Source organism: Mustela nivalis, assembly GCF_964662115.1.
Source record: "Mustela nivalis genome assembly, chromosome: 5".
Taxonomy (NCBI): Eukaryota; Metazoa; Chordata; class Mammalia; order Carnivora; family Mustelidae; genus Mustela; species Mustela nivalis.
Genome location: NC_139024.1, coordinates 61,837,111 through 61,842,466, shown reverse-complemented (window position 1 = coordinate 61,842,466; position 5,356 = coordinate 61,837,111). Strand labels below are relative to the sequence as shown.

The following is a 5,356-nucleotide window of genomic DNA, read 5'->3' as shown; positions in this document are numbered from 1 at the left end:
GTCTTCCAGGGCAGAAGCTCCAAGATGGCCCTCTTGATGGTCTAGATTCTCTTACACTTGGGTTCGTTAGGAATCTATCAGTCCAAATGTTTAATCCACAGAATTCATTTTAAAAGTGGTACCTTACCGGGAGCCCCATGGAGCAAAGAACTAATAGTAATGGTGGTGGGAAAGGGCAGAAGGAGTAAGGAGCTAGGGAGAGTAGTGTTAACCTTTTGCTGATTCTTTGTTTTTTGTATTTTTTGTTTTTGTTTTTTGTTTGTTTGTTTTTTTGTTTTACAGTCTCGAGGTCTTTTTTTTTTTTTTTAAATTTGTCATGTCATGAATTCATGGGAAATGGGTTCCAGCAGCTCAGGTTTCTTTCCATCAGTTTCCCTAAAGTGTGCTTCTCTGGGTGGGCAGGCTGGCGCTTCCACTGACCCCCAGAGCTTTCTCTTTGGCTTCCTTCTTTTTCTTCTCATTTTCCTTCATGTGCTTCAGGAAGCTGTCTTGGCTCTTTGAGGGCTTAATATGCTCAATACTTACATTGATACTTCTGGCCAGAATCTTGCCCTTAACTTGTTTGTTTACAACACTGCCAACAGCAGGCTGGGTAATACTGTAGACTCTTCCAGTTTTGCCGTGCTAATATTTGCGGGGTGTTCCTCCTCGAACAATGCCCATTCTCTTGATGTCCACAATATCACCTTTCTTGTAGATTCACATGTGCGTGGCCAAAGGAACAGCTCCATGTTTCGTAAAAGGCTGGGAGAACATAGAGGTAGTTCCTCTCCTCTTCCCCTTTGTTGTGGCCATTTTGGCAAATTACTGGAAGTTGGTGGTTATGGCTGAAAGGCTCTTTTACTGATTCTAAGGCCACCTTGGGCTGATCTCTATTGCTGTTGTCTATGAGGAGGAGAGGGAAAACATCACCCAGGATTCTTCTTACCTCATGAGTTTCTGTTCATGAAACAAGAACAATTCCAACTCTGAGAATAGCCTTTATCCCTCAGGCACTATGTTAGGAATGGACACCAAATCTTGTTTCTCCATCTACCCATGCATGCGTGGAGTTTCTTATGCCTGGAATAAGTTAGCGGCACTCCTGTCTTTACTCAGTGTCCAGCAGTGTATGAAAAATGACCCACTCTTATAGAGAATAACCAAGTTCAAGCAGATGATGTATTTCGTTTGTGAAGAAAAGAAAAAGCAATTTCTCATGAGAAGCCCAATATTTTTGTAAAAGTTGAACAGGAGGCTACTTAAGAAAATGTCTAGCTGCTTAAATGTAGAATGTGGGGAAGAGTCAAATCCAGGAAGATCCCTTTGCTCTAGCGTCTGTTTATTTTCGCTATGTTATGAATTAGATAGTTCTGTTTGCTTTAAGCTTTTGTGTTCCTGTTTTGTTTTTCTGACTTGGTTCTCCTTTGATGATGTGCGTTAAGTCAAATCTGATGACCCTCCTCTTTTCTTGCCTGTTTTTTCACTCGCATCATTGCTGGTGCAAAGGCAGCTTCATTTTCACAGATATTGGTTCTTTATTTGTGCACATACTTATATAGCACTTTGATGAAGAAATGTTGATGTTTTCTTATACCGGTTTACCTCTTCTATCACTTATCTGGTGGTTGTTATCCCCTCCCCTACTTTCTTGTTGATATTCCTTTTCAAATGAAAATATCCAAAGATTACATGAGTTTTTAACCTTGTTCCTGCTTAAGTTTATGAGTATTTTTATTTTTTTATTTTTTAATTTTTTTTTTATAAAGATTTTATTTATTTATTTATTTGACAGAGAGAAATCACAAGTAGATGGAGAGGCAGACAGAGAGAGACAGAGGGAAGCAGGCTCCCCGCTGAGCAGAGAGCCCGATGCGGGACTCGATCCCAGCACCCTGAGATCATGACCCGAGCCGAAGGCAGCGGCTTAAACCACTGAGCCACCCAGGCGCCCCAGTTTATGAGTATTTTTAAAAGAGGAATTAATTGTTTGTTTGTTTGTTGTTTTGAGAGGGAGAAAGGTAGAGGGTGGGGCAAGGTGAGAGGGAGAGAGAGAATCTTAAGCAGGCTCCATACCCAGTGTGGAGTCGGCCTGGGGCTTGATCTCCTGACCCTGAGATCATGACCTGAGCTGATAGCAAGAGTTGGATGCTTAACCGGCTAAGCCATCCACGTCCCCCAAGAATTTATTGTTTTAATTTCATCAAAAATATTTCTTGAAAAATTAGTGAAATTATAATTACTTATTGAAATATTTCAAAAATACAGAAGGATAATACAGGGCACAAAGTAAAACTTTCTATATCCCCTTAATCCCACTCCCCAGAGCTAAGAGTTTGACATATATGGTTACAGTATTTTTCTATGTCTTTACAAATTTACCTTTGTATCTATTTATCTATCTATCTATCTTTCAATCAATCAATCATCTATCCATCTAGCTATCTCTCATATTTTCTTAAAACAAATGGAATATACTATATACCCTCAGTTATTATTATTTGCAATAGTTATATTCTAAAAAATTGCTCTAAACACTAAATTAGTGAATACTGAACCATTGCTCCTAGGGGAAATTCAGAGTTAGGTTCCTGTGAGCCTCTGGTTGACAACATTTTCATCAACTGATCAATAAAAACACCTGTTTTATATGTATTTCTGTCTAAAGACACCATATATATATATAGTATATACTATATATATATAGTATTTTATTTATTTATTTGACAGAGACAGAGAGAGACAGAGAGAGAGCAAGAACGTGCAAGCAGGGTGAGCTGCAGAGGGAGAGGGAGAAGCATACTCTCTGCTGAGCAGGGATCCTGATGCGGGGCTCAATTCCAGGACCCTGGGATCATGACCTGAGCCACCCGGGTGCCCCTTGATCTATACTATTAACTCTTTAATACTGAACTCATGGCCAACAACACTATAACTCAGGTCTGAACAAAGCTTATCTAACACACATATTTTCTTTTATGAACTTTTTGTGCTTAAGAACACCAGACGGCTCTTAAGTACTACTTAGGGGGCCATTTTAAACAGTAAAGTCAGGGGAGCTCAGGGTCATTCAGTCCATTAAGCTTCTGCCTTCTGCTCAGGTCATGATCTCAAGGTCCTATGATCAAGGCAGTGCTTGATCAAGCTGAGCTCTCTCTGCTCAGTGGGGAGCCTGCTTCTTCCTCTCCCACTTCACCCTACTCCTGCCACTGCGCTCATGCTCTCACTCTCTCTCATATAAATAAATAAATAAATACATAAATAAATAAATACTTTTTAAAAAATGGCAAAATCAAATGCAAAAAAATGTAGCAAAAAGATCATAGGAAGGACATGTGTTTGTAAAGCAAGAGCTGAAATAAGAAGACAGAGCATCGCCTTGTTCAACCTCAGCTGGAAACATGCACATTATGTGATTCAAAATTTTCACTGCTCTATGCATATCTGTGAATGAGTGCCAATGTGCTGTGAGCATTGGTTTTTGGGTTAGAAATGTATTTTAATGGGTAGGCAGATTCACAAATACAGAATCTATAAATAATGAGGATTGACTCTATCTCTCTGCAATGTGTTTTTCTTTCCCTATTCAACAATAATTTATAGACATCCTTCCATGCACTTCAAGTTTGTTGAGAACGTGCCAGGTACTGTGCTTAGTGCTGGGATACTACGTTGAACAAAACAGAACAGAATCTGTGTTCCTAAAGCTTCAGTTTCACTATGGATAGATAATGTAATCCTAGGTAGTGGTAAGTGTTCTGAAGAAAAATAGAACAGTTTACGGGGTAGAGAATGACAAAGAGAGTGTCAGCTACAGTGGTTAGAGAAAATTTTCTGATGAGGTGACATTTGAACAAGATTTGAATGACTTAATCAGCTAACTAGATTGAGAAATGAATGCAGGTTATGCTTTAAGGCTGATCATCCTGTAGTTCCGGGAGAGGTTCTAGCAGTGGTCTTTGTAAAATTGGAAAATAGAATATTTTAACTGCAGTCACATAAGATCACTGCTACTTTCCTCCTTGACTTTCCCTCTGCCATTCTTTTTCTTAAGTTGGGTGTTGTTAATAATGCACATTTTTGGGTATTGGCTAAGGCTGAGGTGTATTGTTCAATGTTTAACAATGGACTCTGAGGAAATGAAAGCCCTGGTTTGTAACACTTCTCACTTTCCATGGTGTAGATACTCCCACCATGGCTAATTTTAAGCTATCAGCATGAGGTCACAGGAAATGCAGTGGGAAGAGATGTTCAATAGCATACCATTACATAGTATTTCCACCATACAGATACAATAGACGTAATTTCAAGAACGTAAATTAACATGTTCCTTTGAACTTGTATTTTCTATAAAGTGGTAGTTAGATATAGACACTTGGTCAGATTTTTTTTTTTTTTCTTTTGAACTATGTCATTGGTACATCACACACATCCATCAGGGGATCCATAATGTATGTAGTCTTTCCTTAAATAATTTGAGTATTTACCAGCCTGAAAGGCAAAGGACAATTATAAGCAATTTATTGAACATGCTTCTGGAACAGTGACTTTATTAAAAACAGGTAAGAATAACTTGCATTTGTTGGAATGACCAATCTTTTCAGGAAGTAGCATTACTTACCATAGTGATTCAAAGGGAAACATTGGCAGTACAGGCAGAGTAGATTATGTCATTGGTGAATGAGTGAAAAATTTAGTGTTTTGTGTTGATTAATGTTGAGGTTAAAGGGTTGAAACTGTTTATTACTTCTAGATTTCTCAATTTTTAGGGTAAAAGAAATAGTACTGCATTTCCCTGTGCTAAAGACCAAAAAAAAAAAAAAAAAAAAAAAAAAGATAAGGCTATGGAGGGATGCTTTTTGAGCAGTGTTTTTACCCTTTTGACTACCTATGGGATCTCCTCTGTGGTTTGGCCTTAATGTCACCATGAGTATAATTTTTGGCCTCAGCCATTTCAGTTTCTGTGAGTCTTGCTCTCCCCTTCAGCTGTGCCCTCCTGAGTTATTATTGAGTTGTCTATGTCTCTACTCTACTCTTAAAGCAGACAATCTTTTCTCATTTGCCTCCCAGAATTAACACCACCACCTCCTACTCCCTACTCCCCTCCTACAAACACATATAAACCAGCACATTCTTATTCTTCTGCTATCACAGATCACTCTAACTTCTGATGTCAAAATTCCATGTGCCTAATATGAGACCCCTGATGTAATATGAAGAAATGAAGGTTAGGAACAGTATCCAGCTTCAAGGGATGGATCTGAAAGGAATGAGGAGAGATCGGAGTATCTCAAGAATGGGTCTGGGATCATCCAGCACTCATGACACAGGCCCAAACACAAAGTAAATATCCAAGAGACACAGGAAGAATAATGAC

The 5,356-nt window shown here is 38.8% G+C and overlaps 1 pseudogene across 1 annotated transcript; it reads right to left on the bottom strand.

Moving 5' to 3' along the window:
* Positions 1-314: 314 nt before the first annotated feature.
* Positions 315-795, bottom strand: LOC309864119 (large ribosomal subunit protein eL21 pseudogene; annotated as a pseudogene). The gene has a single exon. The product of its transcript is annotated as a large ribosomal subunit protein eL21 pseudogene (transcript).
* Positions 796-5,356: the final 4,561 nt, after the last annotated feature.